Source organism: Mobula birostris, chromosome 8 (genome assembly GCF_030028105.1).
Source record: "Mobula birostris isolate sMobBir1 chromosome 8, sMobBir1.hap1, whole genome shotgun sequence".
Lineage (NCBI taxonomy): Eukaryota > Metazoa > Chordata > Chondrichthyes > Myliobatiformes > Myliobatidae > Mobula > Mobula birostris.
Window position 1 is genome coordinate 3,879,927 of NC_092377.1, and position 25,306 is coordinate 3,905,232.

At 43.0% G+C, this 25,306-nt stretch overlaps 1 long non-coding RNA gene across 1 annotated transcript in view; it reads left to right on the forward strand.

Moving 5' to 3' along the window:
* Window positions 1–18,430: 18,430 nt before the first annotated feature.
* The window catches only part of LOC140202115 (uncharacterized), a 29,583-nt gene continuing 22,707 nt past the window's right edge, over window positions 18,431–25,306 (forward strand). Inside the window, exon 1 of the long non-coding RNA XR_011887001.1 lies at window positions 18,431–18,490. This is a non-coding gene — a long non-coding RNA (uncharacterized lncRNA). The remainder of the gene's footprint in view (window positions 18,491–25,306) is intronic.

The following is a 25,306-nucleotide window of genomic DNA, read 5'->3' on the forward strand; positions in this document are numbered from 1 at the left end:
CCGATTCTTTTTACGTTATATGTCAGTGATTTGGTTGATGGAATTGGGTTTTGTTGCAAAGTTTGCAGACAATATGATGATAGGTGGAGGAGCAGGTAGTTTTGAGGAAATAGAGAGGCTACAGAAGGACTTAATCAGATAAGGAGAATAGGCAAAGAAGTGACAGATGGAATATAGTGTCGGGAAGTATATGGTCATGCACATTGGTAGAGGAAATGAAAGGGTTGACTATTTTCTAAGTGGAGTGAAAATACAAAATTTGAGGTGCAAAGGGACATGGGATTCCTGGTGCAGGACTTCCTAAAGCTTAATGTGCAGGTTAAGTCTGTGGTGAATATGATGTTAGCTTTGATTTCTAGAATGTTAAAAGCAACAATGTTGAGGTTCTATAAAGCACTGGTGAGACCTCACTTAGAGTATTGTGAGCAATTTTGGGCCCCTTAACGAAGAAAGGATGTGTTGATATTGGAAAGTGTTCAAAGGAGGTTCACGGAAATTATTCCAGGTTCGAACGGCTTGTCATATGAAGCGCGTTCCGTGATTTTTGGTCTGGTTTTAGGAGAACAATTCTATCAAAAGTGATGCTAACAGTATGGAAACTGATGAGGTGGAGTTATTGTTGAAAAATGAGAACTGGGGCAGAACGTTAATTAAACCTCCAACAACAGGGGTGTGTATTCCCTGAAAGTGGGGTCACAGGTAGACAGGGTGGTGAAGAAAGCTTTTCACCCACCAAACCACTGCAATCTGCACAAAGTAGAGAAGGAATATTGATGACAGCACTGAGAGCCGTGAGTCTATTCACGAGGAGCACACGCCACGTATTTGTGTAGAAGGAGTGACCCCACTTCACAAGCTACCCATCCACATCAGCACGAAGCACCTCCTACCACAGCTGTGGCAGAGTCTGCACATCATTCCCCTCAGAACACTAAGCTGGAGTGAAGACAAGTTATCCTCGAGCTTGGGCCATTCCTGAGAAAAGGCAAGTTCCGTCTCAGCTTGTCCCAACTTGTAACAACTAGTTTCAGTTCCATTCCCGACTATGATTCTGAGCTGACGTGCTGTTTGAACACGTTCCCTTCCCTTCGGGTAACGTGCAGGACCCAGTGTCAGTCCAGGTTGTGCATCAGACTGTGGGAGATCAGGGGTAGGCCACTCAGCCCCTCAGACTACCCCACTCCTCAGCATGACTAGGATGGTCTACCCCAGGCCTTTTGTCCACCGCTCTCAATTCTCTGGTCTTTCAACAATCTGTCTGCTTTTCCTTTAACTATCCAGTGATTCAGCATCGGAAGAACAGCTTTGTTTGTACATGTGGTGGTTAAATACCACCCCAGGCCAATGAGAATCAGGCTTTAGATGATGTGAACAATGGGATCAACATGCACAAAACTGCGCATCCTAACGCCTTCACCATCATTTTGGGAGATGTTAGCCAGGCCAGTCTGGAAAAATCACTAAGCAGTTACCATCAACAGATCACTTGCAGTACCAGAGGAAACAACACACTGGACCATTGCTACACCACTATCAAGAATGCCTACCGTACTATTCCACGCCCTCACTTTGGGAAGTCTGATCAGCTGGCTGTACTTCTACTCCCTGAGTATAGGCAGAGACTGAAGACTGCAGCATCAGCAGTGAGGACCAAGAAGATACGGACAAGGGAAGCACAGGAGCGTCTACAGGACTGCTTTGATGACTTTTGTCATGATGAGACCACTCTCAGGTCGGACATGAACTCTTCATACGTCATCTGGATGGCCTCCAACCTGATGGCATGAATATTGATATTTCCCCAACGTTGGTATTTCCCCTCACCCCCTTCCTTCTTCTTCAATTCCTCATGCTGACCCACCCCACCACTGCTTTATTTCTTCTCTTCTCATCTGTCTATCACCCTCTCCTGGTGCCCTTCCTCCTTCCCTTTCTCCCTTTCTCCATGGTCCATCTCCTGTCGTATTAGGTTCCTTCTCCAGCCTTTTGCCTTTGCCACCGATCAACTCCCAGATCCTTACTCCACTGCCCCCTCCCGACTAACCTATCACCCTTCAGATTGTCCTCCTTCCCCTCCCACCACCTTTCACCTTTAACTCATGACCTCTAGTTCCAGTTTCACCCAACCTCAGTGAAAAAGGCCTATTTGCATTTACTCGATCATTTACTCCACATTATTTTGTATGCCTATATTTACTTCAAGAATTATGACTATATATATTTCCTAATAATAAAGAATTATGGGTAATTATGTGAGTCACATGCAGAATTCCAGAATTCCTGAAGATATGTTACCATTATTTTCCCTTTAAACAATATTCCTTTCTTTGACATGTTTACACTCAGCCCATTTTCACCAGCACTCTGTACAAGCTGTCCCAGGTATCTGGGGCTGAAATCCTGATCTGCTTCCCTTCCAGACTGATTGATTTAAATGTCGTGAGGGTGGAGCCCTCACGTACCATCGGAAAAATAATAATGGGGGACAAGGAGATGGCAGCTGAACTAAATGAGTATTTTGCATCAGTCTGCACTGTGGAAGATGCTAGCAGTGTGCCAGACGTTGAAAGGTGTGAGGGAAGAGAAATAACTACAGTTACTGTTACAAGGGAGAATGTGCTTGAAAAGCTGCAAGCCCTAAGGATACATAAGTCACCTGGACCAGATGAACTGTAACAATGGTTCTGAAAGAGGTAGCAGTATATATTTTGGAGGCATTAGTAATGAGCTTTCAACAATCATTGGACTCTGGCATGGCACCAGGGGACTGAAAAACTGGAAATATCACTCCACTCTTTAAGAAAGAAGGAAGGCAGCAGAAAGGAAATTATAGACCAGTTAGCCTGACCTCTGTGGTTCAGAAGATGTTGGAATCAATTGTTAAGGATGAGGTTATGGAGTACTTGGTGACACAGGACAAAGTAGGACAAAGTCAGCATGGTTTCTTGAAGGGAAAATCTTGCCTGACGAACCTGTTGTAATTCTTTGAGGAAATTACAAGTCCGATAGACTAAGGGGATGTAGTGGATGTTGTATATTTGGACTTTCAGAAGGCCTTTGACAAGGTGCCACACATGAAGCTGCTTACCAAGTTAAGAGCCCACGGCATTTCAGGAAAATTACTGGCATGGTTAGAGCATTGGCTGATTGGTAGGAGGCAGTGAGTGGGAATAAAAGGATCTGTGGCTGCCAGTAACTAGTGGTGTTCTGCAGGGGTCGGTGTTGGGACCACTTCTTTTTATGCTGTATATCAATGATTTAGATGGTGGAAATTTTGTCAGATGATATGAAGATTCATGGTGGGCCAGGACATGGACAGATTATGAGAGTGGGCAAGAAAGTGGCAAATGAAATGTAATGTTGGAAAATGCATGGTCATACATTTTGGTAGTAGAAATAAATATACAGCCTACTTTCTAAACAGAGAGAAAATCCAGAAGTCTGAGATGCAAAGGGAGGTGGGAGGTTAACTTGCAGATGGAGTTGATAATGAGGAAGGCAAATGCAGTGTTAACATTCATTTCAAGAGATCTAGAATACAAGAGCAAGGATGTGATGCTGAGGCTTTATAAGGTCACTGGTGAGGCCTCACCTTGAGTATTGTGAACAGTTCTGGGCTCCTCATCTTAGAAAATATGTGCTGGCATTGGAGAGGGTTCAGAGGAGGTTCACAAGGATGATTGCAGGAATGAAAGGGTTATCATACGAGGGAAGTTTGATGGCTCTGGGTCTGCACGTGCTGGAATACAGAAGGATGAGGGGGGATCTCACTGAAACCTTTCAAATGTTGAAAGGACTAGACAGAGTAGATGTGGAAAGGATGTTTCCCATGGTGGGGGGGGGTCTAGGTCAAGAGGGCACAGCTTCAGGATAGAGGGGCATCCATTTAAAACAGAGATGCAGAGAAATTTCTTTAGCCAGGGGAGGTAAATTTGTTGAATTTGTTACCACAGGCAGCTCTGGGGGACAAGTCGTTGGGTGTATTTAGCTTGATCAGTTCTTGTTATGTGGTATCATCATTATGAGGAGAAGGCTGGGGAGTGAGACTGAGGAGGTGAAAAAAGGATCAACTGTGACTGAATTGCAGAGCAGTCTCAATGGGCCAAATGGCCTAATTCTGTCCTGTGGCTCATGGTCTTATGGTCCTGACACTTCAGACTGCAGATGTCACCCAAGACACAGTGAGATACAACCAGTTCATTACATTGCACGGGTCCGTATTCTCTCCCTTCTTGCTGGATCTTGCTGTACGTCAGATGCTTGAGTTTTACCAACGACAGTGACCGCACTAAAAGTACTTTTAGATCCTGCTTATTGGATCTTCCTCTCAAAACACGATGTAAACGTTGTGTAGGTTGGGGGCATTCACTTAGTTGGCCATTTGATTACTTATTTATTTGGTTCAGCACAACATTAAGGGCCAAAGAGCCTCTTCCTGTGCTGTACTGTTCGATATTTTATTAAACCACCCCACCCCCCCCATTCAGACTCTTCATTAACATTGGATTCTCCATTCTCACACCGTGAATTATCCAGATATTGAAGGCAATGTGCTCTGAGAGGAAAGGTCTCGACCTGAAATGTCAACTGTCCGTTTCTCTCCTCCGACGCTGCCTGAACGCTGAGCTCCTGCTTGGTGTGTGTGGCTCTGGTGGAAGGGGAGTGTTTGTCATACAGCCCAATGGCCACCAGAGGGCAGTGGCGATCCATCATCCCACTCAAACTGGAAGGGTGGGTGCATTTCTGCCCCGACAATGGCGGGACCCTGAGACACACTGACCCACAGAAAGCCTCAACAGGCCAATAGCACAAAGCAGCACAATCAGAATCAGGTTTAATATCACTGGCTTATGGTGTGACATTTGTTGTTATGTGGCAGCAGTACATGGCAAGCTGTAATTAAAAATACTGTGATTTATAGTTAAATTAAATAAGTAGTGTAAAAAGAGTCAAAAATGTAGTGAGGTAGTGTTTATGGGTTCCATGTCCATTCAGAAATCTGAAGACAGAGAGAAAGAACCTGTTCTTGAATAATTGAGTCGGTGCCTTCAGGATCCTGGTAGCAACGAGAAGTCAGCATGTCCTGTTGATAGAAACATAGAAAACCTACAACACAATACAGGCCCTTCGGCCCACAAAGTTGTGCTGAACATGTCCCTACCTTAGAAATTACTAGCGTTACCCATAGCCCTCTATTTTTCTAAGCTCTGTGTTCCTATCCAAAAGTCTCTTAAAAGACCCTATCGTATCCGCCTCCACCACCGTTGCCAGCAGCCCATTCCACGCACTCACCACTGTCTGCGTAAAAAACTTACCCCTGACACCTCCTCTGTACCTACTCCCCAGCACCTTAAATCTGATAGGGGATGGGAAAATAATCTTGTTCTATGCCCTGTAATCATGAAACTAATCTTGTTCCAACGAATCTGAATCTATGTTATTCTATCTCGTTAATAGAAGGACGTCCCTTTAGAACAGAGATCAGGAGGAATTTCTTTAGCCAGAGAGTGATGAATCTGTAGAATTCATTACCACAGACGGCTGTGGAGACCAAGCCATTCAGTATAATTAAAGCGGAGTTTGAGAGGTCCTTGATTAATTGGGGTGTCAAAGGTTACAGACAGAAGGCAGGAGAATAGTATAGAGAGAGATAATAATAGACAGAGATAATAAATCAGACATGATAGAATGGTGGAGCAGACTCAATGGGCTGAATGGCCTAACTCTGTTCTTGTGTTTTATAGTCTAATGGTCTTATAACAAGACCATCAGCATTATCACAGGAAAGCAGCATCTATCATCAGGGACTCCCATACCTAAGACATGCTCTCTTCTCGATACTACCATCAGGCAGGAGGTACAGGAGCCTCAGGACTCACACCACCAGGTTCAGGAACAGTTATTACCCCACAACCATCAGGAGAAGGTACAGGAGCCTCAGGACCCACACCACCAGGTTCAGGAACAGTTATTACCCCTCAACCATCAGGCTCCTGAACCAGAGGGCATAACTTCACTCAACACATCATTGAAATGATCCCACAAACTATGAACTCACTTTCAAGGAGTTTTCATCTCACATTCTTGATATTTATTGCTTACTTATTTATTATTATTATTTCTTTTTTTCTTTTTGCATTTACAGTTTGTTGTCTTTTGTACACTGGTTGAACGCCCAAGTTGGTGCAATCTTTCATTGATTCTATTATGGTTATTACTCCATTATGGATTTATTGAGTATGCCCACAAGTAAATGAATCTCAGGGTTGTATATGGTCTCGTATCTGTACTTTGATAATAAGTTGACTGTGCACTTTGAACAAGGTATATTGTATTCTCGGTGTCTGAAAACAAATCAGAATCTGGTTTATTATCACCGGCATGTGACATGGAATTTGTTAACTTCGCAGCAGCAGTTCAAAGCAATACATAATATAGAAGAAAAAAAACAAAATAAAATAATAATAATAAATAAATAAGTCAGTTAATTACGGTATATGTAGATTGAATATTGGCCGAGTGGTTAAGGTGTTGGTCTAGTGATCTGAAGGTTGCTAGTTCGAGCCTCAGCTGAGGCAGCGTGTTGTGTCCTTGAGCAAGGCACTTAACCACACTTTGCTCTGCGACGACACCGGTGCCAAGCTGTATCGGCCCTAGTACCCTTCCCTTGGACAACATCGGTGGCGTGGAGAGGCATGAGCATGAGCAACTGCCAGTCTTCCATACAACCTTGCCCAGGCCTGTGCCCTGGAAACCTTCCAAGGTGCAAATCCATGGTCTCACAAGACTAATGGATGCCAATATTGAATAGATTAAGAATCGTGCAAAGAACAGAAATAATACATATTCAGAAGTGAGGTAGTGTTCATGGGTTCAATGTCCATCTAGGAATCAGATGGCAGAGGGGAAGAAGCTGTTGCTAAATCTCTGAATGTATTCCTTCAGGCTTCTATACCTCCTACCTGATGGTAACAGTGAGAAAAGGGTATGCTCTGGGTGCTGGAGGTTCTTAATAATGGACACTGCCTTTCTGAGACACTGCTCCCTGAAGTTGTCCTGGGTACTTTGTAGGCTAGTACCCAAGATGGAGCCAGGTAAATTTACAACCATCTGTTGCTTCTTTCGGTCCTGTGCAGTAGACTCTCCCCACCCTCCATACCAGACAGTGATGCAGCCTGTCAGAATGCTCTCCACGGTACAACTATAGAAGTTTATAAGTGTTTTGGTTAGCATACCAAATCTCTTCAAACTCTTAATGAAGTATAGTCACTGTCTTGCCTTCTTTATAGCTGCATTGATATGTTGGGACCAGGTTGGGTCCTCAGAGATCTTGTCACCCAGGAGAGAGTAGGGCAGTGGGCTAACCACACACCCCTGCAGGGTACTAGTGTTGATCGCCAGCGAGGAGGAGATATTATCACCAATCTGCACAGATTGTGGTCTTTCGGTTAGGAAGTCAAGGATCCAATTGCAGAGAAAAGTACAGAGGCCCAGGTTCTGTAACTCTTAGTCAGGTTTGTGGGAATGATGGTATTAAATGCTGAGCTGTAATCGATGAATAGCGTCCTGACATAGGTGTTTGTTGTCCAGGTATCCAAGGCCGTGTGAAGAGCCATTGAGATTGCATCTGCCATTGACCTATTGTGGGGATAGGAAAATTGTAATTGTAATGGCTGAGGCAGGTGTTCAGTCTAGTCATAACCAACTTCTCAAAGCATTTCGTCACTGCAGATGTGAGTGCTACCAGGCGATAGTCATTAAGGCAGCTCACTTTAGTCTTCTTAGGCACTGGTATAATTGTTGCCTTTTTGAAGCAAGTGGGAACTTCTGCCTGTAGCAGTGAGAGGTTGAAGATGTCCTTGAATACTCCTGCCAGTTGGTTGGCACAGGTTTTCAGAGCCTTACCAGTTACTCCATCGGGACCTTCCACCTTGCGAGGGTTCACTCCAGCTGTGTGTTCTGAGGGGAATGATGTGCAGACTCTGCCACAGCTGTGGTAGGAGGTGCTTCGTGCTGATGTGGATGGGTAGTTTCTGAAGTGGGGTCACTCCTTCTACACAAATACGTGGCGTGTGCTCCTCGTGAACAGACTCACGGCTCTCAGTGCTGTCATCAATATTCCTTCTCTACTTTGTGCAGATTGCAATGGGTTGGTGGGTGAAAAGCTTTCTTCACCACCCTGTCTACCTGTGACCCCACTTTCAGGGAATACACACCCCGGTTGTTGGAGGTTTAATTAACGTTCTGCCCCAGTTATCATTTTTCAACAATAACTCCACTTTTGGTATGACATATGGGTCTCAGGTACTCTGCAGACTCCAGGAATGCCTGACATTCAATCAGGTCCTCATCACAGTGACACGTGGGGTGCAGACACTCTGCAGACTCCAGGCGTGCCTGTCTCCCTCACCCTGGGATCCCGGGGGGCCACTGCTTTCCTGTGTCCTTGTACCAGAACTTCGGTGTAGGATACAGTCCCTCCTCTACAGCCGTGTCCTGGTTTGAGAGAGGCATGTGTGTTCCAAATCCTGGCCTTTCAGAGAGACAAACCTCACCCCCCAACATTCCCACCTGGCATGGAACCTCAGGCAATAGATCTCAGCTGAAACCTTGCATTGCTTCCTGTCAGGCTGCACATTCAGACACAAGCACAGGATCACAAAGAGACTCGGAAGGGTTAAACAAATCTTGGAATTTTATTAACAAAAGATACAAGACAAACAGTAGAACTTATAAAGTCTTGGATAACTCAGCCACAACTTCACTAGGCAAGGATCAGAACAATGAAGCCAATGAGAGGTTAGCATTGCCTTTTAAATACACTCTAGGGCAGGGATGGCCAACCTATGGCACATGTGACAAAAGTGGCTCATTGGATGATTAGAAGTGGCGCATTGCACCCCAGTGATAATAATAAAAAAGCAAACCTACTCATCCAAAAATATTAACCAAAAACCGATTTGTAGAAAAAAAATGTATAACAAGAACTCAAGTAGCTTAGAGCTAGAAATGGGTTTTACTGAGAATAAATCTAAAACAGTAATTATTTTTAGCTATTTTATTATTTTATGCACATCTTTTGGTGAATATTATCTTCTTTCACATTAATCTGTTTTCAATTTTAAAAAATATTCAATGAGTCAAACGAGGAAAGAAGGGCTTTTGTTCTGCAGTCATTCCATAATTGCCCAATACATGTTTGATACTTGTTTGATCCTGAGGCGCCAGGCCTCTGCACCAGCGGTGCGTCGCAGGTTTTTGCCAGTCGGTTTACAATTGACACTCGTGCGCTACCGAGTTGTGTTTGTTTGTTATTTGTGAACATTTGCAGTTTTGTACTTTTTTGAAAATTAAGCCTTGTTTTTACATTCAGTTACCCATCATTTTCAAAAGAAAATGAGCAAAAGAAAAGCGGAAAGTGATAGTGATCAATGAACAGTGGGAAAATGAGTTCTTATTTATAGCGGGTCCGTCAGGAAAACCGTTGTGCATTGTTTGTGAAAACAATTTCTCACGTAATAGAAGACATAATCTTAATAGACTCTATAAAACACAACATTAGACTGAAGTAGAAGGAAAACTGAAGCTAGTGCTTTGGTCTGAGTTATGGAAAGAATAAGTGATATAAGAAAAAGGAAGAAATCCAAAGATGACAACATATATTTGTTAAAAGTCTCAATAAGGTAAGTAATGTTTATCTTGTTTTTATATTAAATCAATATATCATGTAAAAAAGCGAAAGGTGTCTATATTAACATATTTTTACAAGAATTGAATGGGGGTACAAGAGTTGTATGGTGCATCTGCATTCGTGAGTGAAAAAATTGATGCATGGAATGCAAAAGGTTGGCCACCCCTGCTCTAGGGCATGAAAGAATCTGTGCCCAGACTAATAACAAGTTTTTAAGTGACTATTCTAGTAAGAGACAAAAGTCCAAGCATACTTAATTGAACACCTACAGAGTCTGGGAGAGTTAACTGAAAATATTCAATCACAATTGCAACGTCAGTGTTAAGCAGAGAAAACCTAAAATTAACCAATAAAAACCCGAAGTAGTCGTAGTCATAGTCATAGTCATACTTTATTGATCCCGGGGGAAATTGGTTTTTGTTACAGTTGCACCATAAATAACAAATAGTAATAGTAATATTACTACTAGTAAATAGTAATAGTCATGGAAATAATAAATAGTAATAGAATAGTAATAGAGAAATAGTAATAAATAGTTAAATAGCCATATGTAAATTATTACTTGCAACAATACAGATAATTATAATTAATATAATGCAGAATATGAAAACCCAACTGCAAAAAAACTCAGAGCTCTCAGAATAATCTACCAATGACCCGAGGTCCTGACAGATTCTGTGTCTGTTTCAGATTGCTTTTTATGAATTTGTTGTCTCCGACAGAACTCTCCTTATCTTCCACACTTGCCCTCACAGGTTAAGCTGCAACCTTGTCAGAAGTTTCCAATTTCTACTTTACAGCAATTAAATGGTTTAAGCAGTCAATGTAATATAGTCAAGCAGGGAAAATGAAATTGAGGGTTTTTATGCAATTATTCCACAGTCTCGAAAGATTTTAATATCTTTAAATTCCAATCTTACATTGGAAAGCCACAATCCAGCAGATACTCCAATTTTTCCTCCTCTCTTCAGTGTGTATTGTGTGAGCCAATCAGCAGCCAGCTTCCCTGTGACATCACTGGTCCTGCACACTTTCTGAATGGGAGCGTTGTGGAGACGGGTTGGGAGTGGAATGGGCAGTCGGAGTGGAGATCCAGAGATGGGTGGGCTGGGGTGGGAGGGGTGAGTCCAAATAATAACAATGAATAGCCCACCTTGGAAAGACCACCACAGACTCTCTTGGGGGCGCTAGATGGAGTAGGTCGCATTTTGGCTTTGCTCCGTTCACTTTTCAATTTTTTTACCACCCTTTTACTATCTACATCAAAGTGTTTATAAGACTTTTATATTCTGAATTTTAATCGATGGAAATGAATACCAGAGGGAAAAAGGGATTAGCCAAAGGCAAGGAAACTGGTAATGGAAATGGAAAGAAAGAAGGTGTCTTTGAACAGCTTAAACAGTATCAACTTACTTTGGAGGCTAGCTCGAAGCTCTTGGATGAAAAACTCAATAAAAGATTTGCTACTTTGGAAGTATTGTTAAAGGAGAAAGAAGGTAGATTGACAGCACTTATAAAGGAGAACGAAAAGCAGCAATGGCAAATTTCAGAACTTATTGAAGCTGGAAACAGAGAGATTGCAGGTTGAATTCTTTGGAAAAGAAATTAACTTTGATCACTCATACATTGGAGCAGTATAAAGTCAAGATTATTGACTTGGAGAGTTGTAGTCACAGACAGAATTTTCGAATAACAGGACTCAGTGAAGACATTGAGAGTGGGGATCTTACTAAATTTTTTTCTCAATTCTTAATGGAGATCTTTGGCTCTGAGGTTTTTTCTTCTCCGATTCTCGACCGTGCTCATCGAGCATTGAGACCCAAACAACCAAAAGACTTAAAGCCGCGCCCTGTGATTCTTCAATTTCACTGTGTGAATACTAAGGAGCATCTAATTCAAATTGCTCATTGGAAAGGAATTATTAAGCATCAAAATCATAAGTTTTGTTTGGTTTTTCCTGAGGTAATGCAAGAAAGATCACGTTTTCAATCGGTTATGTCAGAATTATATCAAAGGAATTTCCGACCGGCTCTGCTATATCCTGCTCGTCTAAGGGTTGTCCTGCCAGGTAACTTTTTTAAGTGGTTTAAATCTGTGGATGAAGCACAACAATTTCTTGAGGATGTATGTTTGAACTCGGATGTCCAAATAAATTTACTGCTCCTTTATGTTTGTATACATCTGGTTTATTAGTTAATAACCAGCTCATAGATTTGGACATTTTAAGTTTGTAGAACTTTGCCTCTGTGTTGATTCTACTCGTACTTTGTTTTGATGTACGGGTGTTTATTATGTTTCTATGTTAAGGTTCTTTTCTTTTTCCTTTATTATTTTACTTTTTTATTTTTAATTATTCGCTTTTGAAAATTATTCAGATTTTGACTTGGTGATTGTTTTCTTTTGAAATATTGTTAAGATTGTATTCTGTTTCATTTTTAAGACATTGTCTTTTAAAATGTTCTGCAAATGGCTGTTTTTTTAACATGGGTTTAGCATTCCTTTCGCATTGTTTTGACTACAGGTGTTTTCAAAAATTTTTTTGAATTTGGAGACTTGCCCTCAAGAGAGATGGGGGTAGGGAGGTTCTTAGATAGTTTTCTGGCTGTCTATTGGCCAGGTTTTGGGTCTTTTTGGGTGGGGCCAGGCTAGTTTTTAGTTTAGTGTTTTTCATTTGGGCTGATTTGAAACTACAAAAATGCCTGTATTGTCGTAACTTCCGGCTCCTCTTTAAATCTTTTTCCCTCTTCCTGATTCATGAGTTTCCTAAGCAATATGGTTAACCCTTTACAGACTATATGGTTTACTTAAGGAAAATGGATAATAATATTAACTTTGTTTCATGGAATACAAACGGTTTGAATCATCCAATTAAACAGAAGAAGATTTTTAAAGTTTTTTATAGATTGAATTCTCAGATTATCTTTGCGCAGGAAATTCCTGTGAGGAAGGAGGATAACCAGTGTTTTTTAGAATTAGAAAGGGCATATATTTCAATCTAACTCATCAACTAAGGTCAAAGGCATTTCTTTTTTTATAGACTCGGTCTCATTTTTTCACTATAGTACAATCTCAGGCCCATATGGTAGATTTCTATTAATTACTGGTTTACTTTATAACCAAAAAGTAGTATTGGTTAATACTTATGCACCAAATACTGACTATCCTGAATTCTTTAAGCATTTATTTGTATCTCTTCCCAATTTAAATGAATATATCTAAATAATGGGTGGAGATTTTAACTGACGTCTGAATCCTATGATGGACAGCTCTGCACCTAATCAGGTACTGTGAAACAAATCTGCTATTTTTATTAATTTCTTTTTAGTTGACTCCAGAATTTTAGATGTTTGGGGGTTTTTAATATCCTAATGATAAAGAGTTCTCTTTTTTTTCTCATGTATATCACAATTACTCTAGAATTGATTACTTCTTTATTGATTCTCAATTAGTTTTGTCTGTCACTGCCTGTGAGTATGATGCAATCACCATTTTTGATCATGCACCTTTGAAATTATCAATTAAATTAATTGATTTAACCTGTAGTACTGGACAATGGTGGTTCAACTCTATTTTGCTTCAGGATTTAAATTTTGTTAACTTCATCAAAGGACAGAGTGCATTTTTCTTTTCAACTAACTCAATGGAAGAAATTTCCAGTGGGATATAATGGGATACCTTTAAAGTATATATCCGTGGGCAAATTATTTCATATTCTGCTGGATTGAAAAAATGAATTAATAGTGAAATACGTACATTGGTTGATAAGATTAAAGAAATTGATGAAAAATATTCTATTGCTCCCAATCTGGAACTTTATAAAGAGAGAGATGAACTTCAGATGCAACGCAGTTTGTTATTAACATCTCCGATTGAAAATCAATTACTTAAAGGTAAGAGTCAATTTTATATACGTGGTTATAAATCGGGTAAATTATTGGCTAACCAATTGAAAGCTGCTTTGGCAAGACGTCAGATTAATATAGTTCGTAAACGGGATGGTATTTTGACGGCTGACCATGATGAAATTAACAAATCTTTTCAAGAATTCTATACCAATTTATACCAATCAGAATTTCCTGATGATTCTACCATAATGCATGAATTTTTAAGGACATTGAATATTCCGAAATTACCAGTTGATGAATGTTTAGCATTAGATGCACCCATTACTGAAGAGGAAATAAAGAAAGCAATTTTTTCAATGAACTCTGGTAAAGCACCTGATCAAAGCAACACTTTCAGTACACTGGATGAACTCAGCAGGTCGGGCAGCAACAGTCAGAAACAATGAGTTGACATTTCGCTCCGGAACCATTCGTCAAGACACAGGCAACCACAGCCTGGTACCAGATGGTTAATAAAGCACAGTCTCACGGTCAGGAGGTGTGCAAGTATCACAGGTTGTCGTCCTCACACCAGTCTTGTGTCTGATGAAACATGAATGGAGAATCATACGGTGGTTTACAAAGCAACGACCCCACCACTGTCGGGTGGTGGACCATGCTCCCACTGGCGTTTGTGTGACAACATCACCCTGACAAAAGATTGGATAAACATTTACTATTCTCCTTTGTAAAGTGTCAGAAGTAATAAAAGTTAGTGCAATGCTTTACAGTAAGATCCGGATTCAATTCCTGCTGATGTCTGAATGGAGTTTGTACGTTCTACCCTGCTGATGTCTGTGAGGAGTTTGTACATTCTACCCTGCTGATATCTGTATGGAGTTTGTACATTCTACCCTGCTGATGTCTGAATGGAGTTTGTACATTCTACCCTGCTGATATCTGTATGGAGTTTGTACATTCTACCCTGCTGATGTCTGAATGGAGTTTGTACATTCTACCCTGCTGATATCTGTATGGAGTTTGTACATTCTACCCTGCTGATGTCTGAATGGAGTTTGTACGTTCTACCCTGCTGATATCTGTATGGAGTTTGTACATTCTACCCTGCTGATGTCTGAATGGAGTTTGTACGTTCTACCCTGCTGATATCTGTATGGAGTTTGTACATTCTACCCTGCTGATGTCTGTATGGAGTTTGTACGTTCTACCTTGCTGACGTCTGTGAGGAGTTTGTACATTCTACCCTGCTGATGTCTGTGAGGAATTTGTACATTCTACCCTGCTGATGTCCATGAGGAGTTTGTACGTTCTACCCTGCTGATGTCTGTATGGAGTTTGTACGTTCTACCCTGCTGATATCTGTATGGAGTTTGTACATTCTACCCTGCTGATGTCCATGAGGAGTTTGTACGTTCTACCCTGCTGATGTCTGTATGGAGTTTGTACGTTCTACCCTGCTGATATCTGTATGGAGTTTGTACATTCTACCCTGCTGATGTCTGAATGGAGTTTGTACATTCTACCCTGTTGATGTCTGTATGGAGTTTATATGTTCTACCCATCTCCGTGAGAGTTTCCCTGAGTGCTCCAGTTTCCTCTCACATTCCATAAAGGATGTACGGGTTGGAGTGAGTGAGCCGTGGTCATGTTATGTTGGTGCTGTTAGTGTAGTGACACTTGTGGCTGCTCAGCATGCTCCTTGCTGATTTGATTTGACACAACAGACACATCACACTGCATGTTTTGATGTATCTGTGACAAATAAAACTCATCTTTCTCTACAGGTTGATGGAGACCTGAGAGAGGATGGAAATTTCTGAGAGGTGTAGATGGGGAAGATAATGAGAATCGTCTCCCCAGGGTGAAAATGTCAAACAGCAAAAGGCATGTTTTTAATGTTAGATGGGGGCAAGTTTAGAGACCATTTGGTCCATCAAGTCTGCTCCACCATTTCATCATTTTTCCTTTCAGTCCCGATCTCCTGCCTTCCCCCCACCATGCTCCCATATCCCTTCATGCCTTCACCAATCAAAATATCTATCAACCTCTGCATTAAATATACAAAACAAATTGGCCTCCACAGCCGCCTGTGGCAACGGATTCCACAGACTCACCACTGTCTGGCTAAAGAAATTTCTCCTCATCCCCATTCTAAAAGGATGTACCTCTACTCTGCGGTTTTGCCCTTTGCTCCTAGACTCCCATCAGAGGAAACATCATCTCCACATCCACTCTATCAAGGCCTTTCACCATTTGATAGTGTGGCACTCCAGGGAGAGGGGGGACGTGGATGATGTCCTGCCCCAGCATTGCTAATGACCACTGCTACTTATTGTTTTTCTGGGATATTCAAGTTCATTTCCTGTTACAGTTTAGCTCGGGTGATACAGATATTCATTTGTGAGTTTGTGGGTCACCCTGACTGTAACTGGGTGTGTAATAATCACCTCCTCCGGCTGTATTTGACTGAGTCGGTTCTCACCAAGCTCTTGCACGCTGACAGTGCTCATGCATTTCGTAATAAAACTGGTATTTTAGGAAAACGAGCTCTGCTTGTCTGTTATCATGGACCAAATCCTCCCGGGAGGGGGGAGAAGATGGCGCAACGACAGCGTGCGCGGCCACTTCGGTGATGAATATCTGTTATTTGTCAAGTAGGGGACCGTGCACAATCCTGATTTGATGGAGACAGGCCTGAGAGCACAGCGGAACATCTGGAAAACTTCTGAAATGTCTGCTTTGCTACCGCTGCTACTGTGTGGTAACTGGAATCTCTGGAGCTGAAGGCCTCGAAATCCTCGGCTTTGCGTGTTTCAGCGGCTGGAACAAGGTCGAAGGCGCTCGGCAGAGGATGGCGTTCAGGAGGCTGGTCGGAAACTCAAAGTTTTCGGACGGATGGACTTAGGGTTGGCTGTGGTCGGCTGCTTCCAAGGCATCGGCAAGTTGACGGTGCCTGGAGGTTTATGGCAGGGAGTTTCTCCCTTTTGCCGCCTGCTTTCGGGGACTCGGGAGTCGATCGACTCGGGACTTTGAGACTATTTTTTTACTGTGCCTATTGTCTGTTCTTTATCAAATTATGGTATCGCTTTGCACTGCTGTAACTATATGTTATAATTATGTGGTTCTGTCAGTGTTAGTCTTTGGTCTGTCCTGTTTTTCTGTGATATCACTCCGGAGAAACATTGTATCATTTCTTAATGCATGTATGCATTTCTAAATGACAATAAAAGAGGACTGAGTGTTCTTATAATCTAATCTAATAAACTTCAATTAGGTCAACTCTCAGTCTTCTGAGTACTAGGCCCAGAACCATCAATATGACAAGCTGTTCAATCCTGGAATCATTTTTGTGAACTTCCTTTGATTCGTCGAGCACCTCCGCTCTGTCTGCCAAAACAGACAGGATCTCCCAGTAGCCACCCACTTCAACTCCGCTTCCCACTCCCATTCAGATATGTCTATACATGGCCTCCTCTACTGCCATGATGAGGCTAAACGTCGACCGATCTTTTCCATGGATGCTGCCCGACCTGCTGAGTTCCTCTAGCGTTTTGTGAGTGTTGCTTTGACCCCAGCATCTGCAGATTATTTTGTGTTCTTTGACTCCTTCCAGTTTCAGCACATCCTTTCTAAGGTAAGGGGCCCAAAACTGCTCACAATATTCCAAGTGAGGCTTCACCAGTGCTTTACAAAGTGTCAACGTTACCTCCTTGCTTTTATATTCTAGTCTTCTTGAAATGAATGCCACCATCACATTTGCCTTCCTCACCACAGACTCAACCTGCAAATTAACCTTTTGGATATCCAGCACAGGGATTCACAAGTCCCTTTGAGCCTCAGTTTTTGTATTTTCTCTCCAATTAGAAAATCCTCAACCCTTTCACTTTTTCTACCATCAACCACTTCTCCTAATCCAAGTCCTTCAGTAGCCTCTCTACTTCCTCAAAGCTACCTGCCCCTGCACTATCTTCATATCGTCTGCAAAACTTTCAACGAAGCCTTGAATTCCATCATCCAAATCATTGACATATAACGTAAAAATAATCCCAAACAGACCGATGTGGAACACCACTAGACACCAGCAGACAACCAGAAAAGTCTTCCTTTATTCCCACTGTTTGCCTCCTGCCAATCAGCCACCACTTTCTCCATGCTGGAATCTTTCCTGTAATACCATTGGCTTGTAGCTTGTTCAGGAGCCTCATCCATGGCACCTTGTCAAAGGCCTTCTGAAAATCCAAGTATGCAACAACATCCGATTTTCCTTTGTCTATCCTGTTTGTTATTTCCTCAAAGAATTTCGACGGATTTGTCAGGCAAGATTTTCCCTTGAGGAAACCATGCTGACTACAGCCTATTGTACCATGTGCCTCCAAGTACCCTGAGACCACATCCTGAACAATCAACTCCAACATCTTCCCAACCACAGAGATCAGAGTAACTGGCCTATAATTTCCTTGATTCTGCCTCTCTCCCTGCTTGAAGAGGGGAATTACATTTGCAATTTTTCAGTCCTCCAGAACCATGATGTGATGTGAAGGGCAAGTACTTTTTATATACAGTGAAATAAAACAGTAGGTATGTGGACAATGTTTAGCAGAGGTGCCTGTGGAAGCAGGCTATTTGGTGGAGTTTTCGATAGACACATCTTTTAATATACCATTTGACTTTTAGATAAGGATATGTCATTCTTGCCTTTACTAGGCAAGGGTTTGTGTTCAAGAGTTAGAAATTCATGTTGCAGCTCTATAAAACTCTGGTTAGGTCACATTTGGAGTGTTGCATTGAGTTCTGGTTGCCCCATTACAGGAAGGATGTGGAGACTTTGGAGAGGGTGAAGAAGAGTTTCACCAGGATGCTGCCTGGCTTAGAGGCCACGTTCTGATGGAAGATGTTGGACAGATGAGGGTTGTTTCCTCTGGAGTGACGGAGGCTGAGGGGAGAACTGTTCGAGGTTTGTTTGTTTATTTTGTTACATACCCCGTAACTGGGTTGCCAAACCAGCAGAAATGGACCACTCGTTGGAGTCTGGATTACTAGGACCTAATAAAGTTTTATTAAAGAAATGAGTAACACAGTACTCTAATCGTAAGGATATAAATGCAACAGGTTAGCAATGGTAATACACAGATGTACACAGAACTAGGGTAATAGGGATCAACCAAGAGCTATCGCAGTCTAGGGGTAAAATGATCAGTCGTAAGTGATGCAGAGTTCAGTTCAGCTTAGTACAGTTCGCAGTAATCACTGTTGTGCCATTGGAGAGGTGGGGGGGGATGTAATTTGGTTCAGTCAGACCTTTGATGTCTTCAGAGTTGGTTTCAGGCAGACCCTTTTTGATGTCTTCTATTCCGCTGTCATCACCGACTGTGACCCCTCCGTTCTGGATACGATTGTTCTTCCGTGGCGAACCTGGCACCCAGGCAAGGGCGGACACACACACCACGTTCCCACCGATCGTACCTTTACACCCTGTGAGCCTATGGTCAGTTCCCGCGACCAAACCTCCAAACTCCTATCAACTTGTGGGGGCACACCGCTCTTCCAGGGTCTCGTTATCTCGTGGTCTTGTGGTGTCCTGTGCCTTAGCGAACCTGTTCTTTTTATCCCCCTGCTGGGGTATCACTTTTCCATCAAACTTCAAACAGTTCAGTTTCAAAGCAACCGGTCTGTCAATATTCTGAATTGTGTTTCTTTTCCGTTAATCCCTCTCTCCTCTCTTATTAGCATTTTGAATGTTTCTCCATTGTCTCTCTTATCTCTCTCATTAGCATCAATCGCCCGATAGCTTGGTTTGGCGTCACACCCCTACCCTTCAAGGGATTTTTACCAGGGTAAAAATCATGGGCATGAATGCACATTATTAGATACACACTGATATACAGGGTCATCAGCTATTCGGCTAATACAGAGAACTTTAAGTTTCAACACCTTGACAGACAGTCAGCAATCACATTATCTCTGTTCCTTTTATATGTTTTATTCTAATATCAAATTCCCGTAAGACCAGGCTCCAACTCTAGCAACCTTTTATTTTTATCCTTCATAGTGGCCAAAAACACTAATGGGTTGTGATCTGTGTAAATTATCAGTGGTTTCCGTGCCGGACAAGTATAAACCTCAAAATGTTGTAATGCTAGTATGATGGCCAGTAATTCCTTCTCCACAGTGGAATAATTTCTCTGATGGATATTAAATTTCTCACAAAAATAAGCCACTGGGTGGTCAACCTCCTCTTTGTCTGTTTGTAACAGCACTGCCCCGGCTGCTTCATTGCTAGCATCTGTTGCTAGGGAGAAGGATTTTGAAAAGTCAGGCGCGTTCAGCTCAGGATGGTGACAGAGAATTGCCTTCAGACTCTCGAAGGCCTGTTGGCAAAGGTTGTCCCACACAAACTTCGCATTCTTTGGCAAGAGCTTAGTAAGAGGGAGGGTAATATCTGCAAAGTTTTTGCAAAACTTCATTGGTACCCCACCATCCCCAAGAACCCTCTCAGGGCTCTCTTGTCTGTCGGGATGGGGACTTCAGAGATAGCCTGCATCGGTACCAGCTGCCCCTGTCCTACCACAAATACTAAATAAGTGACCTTCGCGTGGCCAAATTCACTTTTTGCGAGGTTCACTGTCAGGTTGGCTTCCAACAGCCGTTTAAACAATTCCTCTACTGCCATGATGTGCTCCTCCCACGTGTCACTCCAGACCACTACATCGTCAATATACACTTCTGCGTTCTTTAGCCCTTTTATCACTGAATTAATCATCCTATAGGGGTGTTGCTTACTAGGCTGATCTGATGTGACAACAACATCATGTACCGTCCCCTTGCATCGCCTCGGGACATCCGGACACACATCTGCGTGCCGGTTAATTAGCTTTATCAGCGGCTCGCTCTGTTCAGGGGTTAAGTGAGAGACCTTATCGGCAAAGTTGGCCAAAACAATAGAGTTCTCCAATCTGGTCGGCACCATATTTATGTTTTCAAGATGGGTTTTCCCCTTATCAGGTGGCACCCCAGCCTCATTAATTTTTTTGATAACACTGACTCGGTCTGCTTTCTTATCGTGGCAAGCTGTTAACATATTAATAGGCTCTAACTGTGTCGACTCAGATCTACAATACTCAATAATATCCTCCCTCATGCTCAGCCAGTAAAACTCTTTCATAATTCTATTGACCGTCTTCCTCACCCCAAAATGTCCACCGAGGGGTATCTTGTGGGCCAGGTTAAAAATCTCGTCCCCATAAATTTTCGGCACTACCACCTGGTGCACCATCCCCCATTCCTCATCTGCGGGCACGGAACTTGGTCTCCATTTCCTCATTAGTACACCCTCCTTCACATAATAGCCCACTGGCTCCCTTTTTAATTCTGCTTCGGAGAGAGCTGTCTCCGTCAAAACCATCAGCTCCTCGTCTTGCTCCTGTGCCTGTATAAATTCCTTCCTTGCTAATGATAAGTCTACCTCAACTCCCTCACTTCCTTCCGCTCTACTATGCTCCTTCTTCTCACTTTCTAACCCCTCCTGGTACAAGGCTGGTAAAAACGTCTCAGCTAAATCTACATTCACCTCGGCAGCCTTTCTGGACATGCGCCGAGTCACTGCGCAAACGGGATAAACCTGTGAGTCCATGGGCGGGGTCTCAATCCTGGCAGGCTGGCTTGTCAATCTTACTGCTGGGTACACCTCTCTGCCGGTGAGGCCATTACCGAGTAAGACCTCCACATCTTCCATCGGTAGTTCAGGCCTCACCCCTATCGTGACCGGTCCGGAGACCAAGTCGCTTTTTAGGTGTATCTGGTGCAAAGGTACTGACCTCCCCAGTCTCGGTCTCTGAACTAAAGTCTAAAACACTCCTTAAGATCAATGACTGACAAGCCCCAGTGTCTCTCCAGATCTGTACTGGAACTGGGTTTGACCCCTCCTTCACCGACACCAATGGAGCCGAAATAAACTTCTCACGCCCTTCCTGAACTCTAACAGACCTCTTCTCCACTGGCGGTTTGTTTGCCAGCTCAATACAGCCAGTTGGAGTCATCGTTCTCCCTTTCCCTGTCTCCTTCTTTGGGGCAAAGTGACTGGCTTTCCCACAATTATAGCATACGACCCCAGGAGACTTCCTACCAAACTGCTCCCAGTCTTCCTTACCCTTCTCACTAGTCCCCGGCTTACTTCCTGGCTTTTCCAGCGGACTCTCTCCGCCCTCTCAACTACCCTTCTGGTAGCTTTTACTCGGGGTAAACTTTGCTTTGTGTGTTACCGCGTACTCATCCGCTAACTTAGCAGTTGTGGCTAAGGTTTCTTCCTCTTTCTCATCTAGATAGGGCCTCATACCTTCAGGGACACAACCTTTAAATTGCTCAATCAGTATTAGCTGTAGCGGTCTGTCATAATCCCCATTGACCCCTTTCGAAGTGCACCAATGCTCACAATACATCTGCATCTCACGGGCAAACTCTAAATACGTGCAGCCCCACTGCTTCCTCACATTCCGGAAACTCTGCCGGTATGCCTCCGGGACCGACTCATAAATCCTGAGTATGGCCTCTTTCACCACATCATACCTCTGGGCATCTTCTGCGGACAATGCCGAGTAAGCTTGCTGAGCTTTTCCTTTAAGTATGCTGTAAAGCAAAACAGCCCACTTATCCCTCGGCCAGTCCTGACTTGCAGCGACTTTTTCAAAATGTAGGAAGCACTGATCAACATCGGCCTCATCAAATGGGGGAACCAGCCTAACCTCCTGGGTCACCCTGAACCCTCCACTTTGGTTCAGCATGGGCCCCTGCGCTAGCGTCATCCTTAACTTCTCCAGCTCAAATTCCCTGTCCTTCTGCTTCTCTCTCTCTTCTCGTTCTAACTGCCTGTCTCTCTCTTCTTGTTCCAGCTGCTTTACCCAGAACTCGTGCTCAAGTCTCAATTTTTCCATCTGCAGCTGCACCGCCTCTCCACCAGGTTTGCCCATAGATACCACCTCCAGCTCCCCGTGGGGAAACACACCTTTAGATACATAATGCTCAATGATAGATCCATGCATCTCCGCTCTCCTCATTGTCGACTTCCCCTTAAAAAGATTCAACCGTTTTGCAACAGTAGCCAATTCTGATTTCCTGGCATCCTCTAATGCCTCCAAGGTTGGCGCCTTTAGAAATTCCTCAATCTCCATTTCTGCTGTTTGCCCTTTTTTTCTTTCGGGAATTTTAACCCAATCAATCTACTCAGTCCCAAATTTGGCGTTCAAAATCCCGGATGAGATCCCCACTTATGTTACGTACCCCGTAACTGGGTTGCCAAACCAGCAGAAATGGACCACTCGCTGGAGTCTGGATTACTAGGAACTAATAAAGTTTTATTAAAGAAATAAGTAACACAGTATGCTAATCATAAGGATATAAATGCAGCAGGTTAGCAATGATAATACACACATGTACACAAAACGAGGGTAATAGGGATCAACCAAGCTCTATCGCAGTCTAGGGGTAAAATGATCAGTCTCAAGTGACGCAGAGTTCAGAGAGGATGCTGGGATTGAACTCTGAACTCCGACGTCACGAGCTGAAATAGCATTGCGCTGACCGCTACCCAACCGTGGTGTCCAAATATATTAATGTATATAATATTATGTGGGGCACAGATAGATACCAGTGTCTTTTCCCCACCGGTGAAATGTCTCGTCCCAGAGGACAGGCATTGAAAGTGAGAGAGGGTAATTTCAAAGGAGATACGAGGGGCAAGTTTCTGAAACAGAGAGGGGGAGAGTCTGGACTTCACTGCCGGGGTGGTTGTGGAGACAAATATGACAGAGACGTTCAAGATGTCCTTGGGTAGAGACATGAATTGGCAGGAAGTGGAGGGATATGGACATTGTGTGGGCAGAAATGATTAGTTTCACTGAACATTTGATTGTGAATTTTAATTATTTCGACACATGAAGTCCAAAGGGTCTGTTCCAGTGCAATATTGTTCTGTGTCCGATGTTTGAAATGACATTGAAGGGAATGGAGGGATATGGATGATACACAGGAAGAGGACATTTAGTACAAATTGTCACCAATGTCAGCACAGCATTATGGGCCAAATGGCCAATTCAGTGTTGTACTGTTCTATGTTGTAACAACTGGATTTTGATCATATTCACCCCCTCGATCTCAACCTCCCACCCGGCTCCGTTTCCCCTGATAGAAACATCCCCAATGTTGTCTCTGGTAAAATTCTTATCCCACATGTCAAGTATGTCAAATGAGTAAAATGTCTGGGCCTTAAACTTTTCCATGTCTGATGAATGTGTCTGCGCAGAAATCCATCCGGGGTTCCTCCCCCCAGCCGAGGTCACACAGACCGATTCCCGCTGTGGTTCAGCTGCGAGACGGTGGTTTATTGTCGGCTGAAACACAAACAATGAGTTGTGTGAGGTGAGCCGGCGAAGAATGGGAGAGTTAAACTATGTGGCAGACACTGTCTGAGTGGTTTTCCCGGGTCTCTGACCAATGGGATCACAGATCCCAGGGTTAAGTGACCTCCGCTGGCCTGAGTCGTTTCCCAAGTCTCTGGCCAATAGGAGCTTGAGTCTTCGGGCTGACTGATCTCTGCTGGCCCGAATGGTTTCAGAGTTCCTGACCCATTCTCGATACTGTCAAAGGGGATGACCGTAAGACAAAGGAGCAGAATTAGGCCATTCAGTCCAGCGTGCATTCCACCATTTCATTATGGCTGATCTGGGATCCCACTCAACCCCATACACCTGCCCTCTCACCATATCCCTTGATGGCCTGACCAATCACAAAACTATCAACTTCCGCTTTAAATTTTCCCATGGGCTCGGCCTCCACTGCTGTCTGTGGCAGAGCATTTCACACATTCCCTACTCTCTGGCTAAAAAAACCCTCCTGTTCTTAAAAAGGTCAACCCTCAATTTTGAGGCTGCACCCTGTAGTCTTGGATACCCCTATCATCGGAAATATCCTCTCCACATCCACCCCATCTCGTCCTTTTAACATTCAGTAGGTTTCAATGAGATCCCCAAGCATTCTTCTGCATTCCAGTGAGTACGGCCCAAAGCTTCCAGACACTCCTCATATGTGAACCCCTTCATTCCCAGAATCATCCTTATGAGCCTCCTCTGGACTCGCTCCAATGACAATACATTCTTTCTTAGATAAGGGGCCTAGAACTGTTGATAACAGTCCAATTGCGGCTTGACTAGTGTCTTATAAAGCTTCAGCATTATCTCCTTGTTTTTATATTCTATTCCCCTTGAAATAAATACCAACATTGCATTTGCCTTCTTTACCATAGACTCAACCTGTGAATTAACCTTCTGGGAGTCTTGCATGAGGACTCTAAGTCCCTTTGCCACTCTGCTGTTAAAACATTCTCCCCATTTAGATAATAGTTCGCACTATTTTTCCTTTTACCAAAATGCATTATCATACATTTCTCAACACTGTATTCCATCTGCCACTTTTTTGCTCACCACTATCCTCAAAATGGATACCAGTATTTTAAAATCAATTCCATGAGTAATACTCTGTAGCTCGTTGTCTTGACAAAATGAGTGAAGACATTGAGTATCAACTGTGCACAGAGCTACAGAAAAACAGAATTTGGGATACAACTGGATGAGTCAACTGTGCAAGCAATGAGGCAGTGGTAATGGCATATTTATGGTTTATCAAAAATGGAAAAGTTTATGAAGAAATTCTCTCTTGTAAAAGGAGAAAAACAAATATTAACAGAGAACAATCTATGATGAGCTCAAAATGTATATTGAAG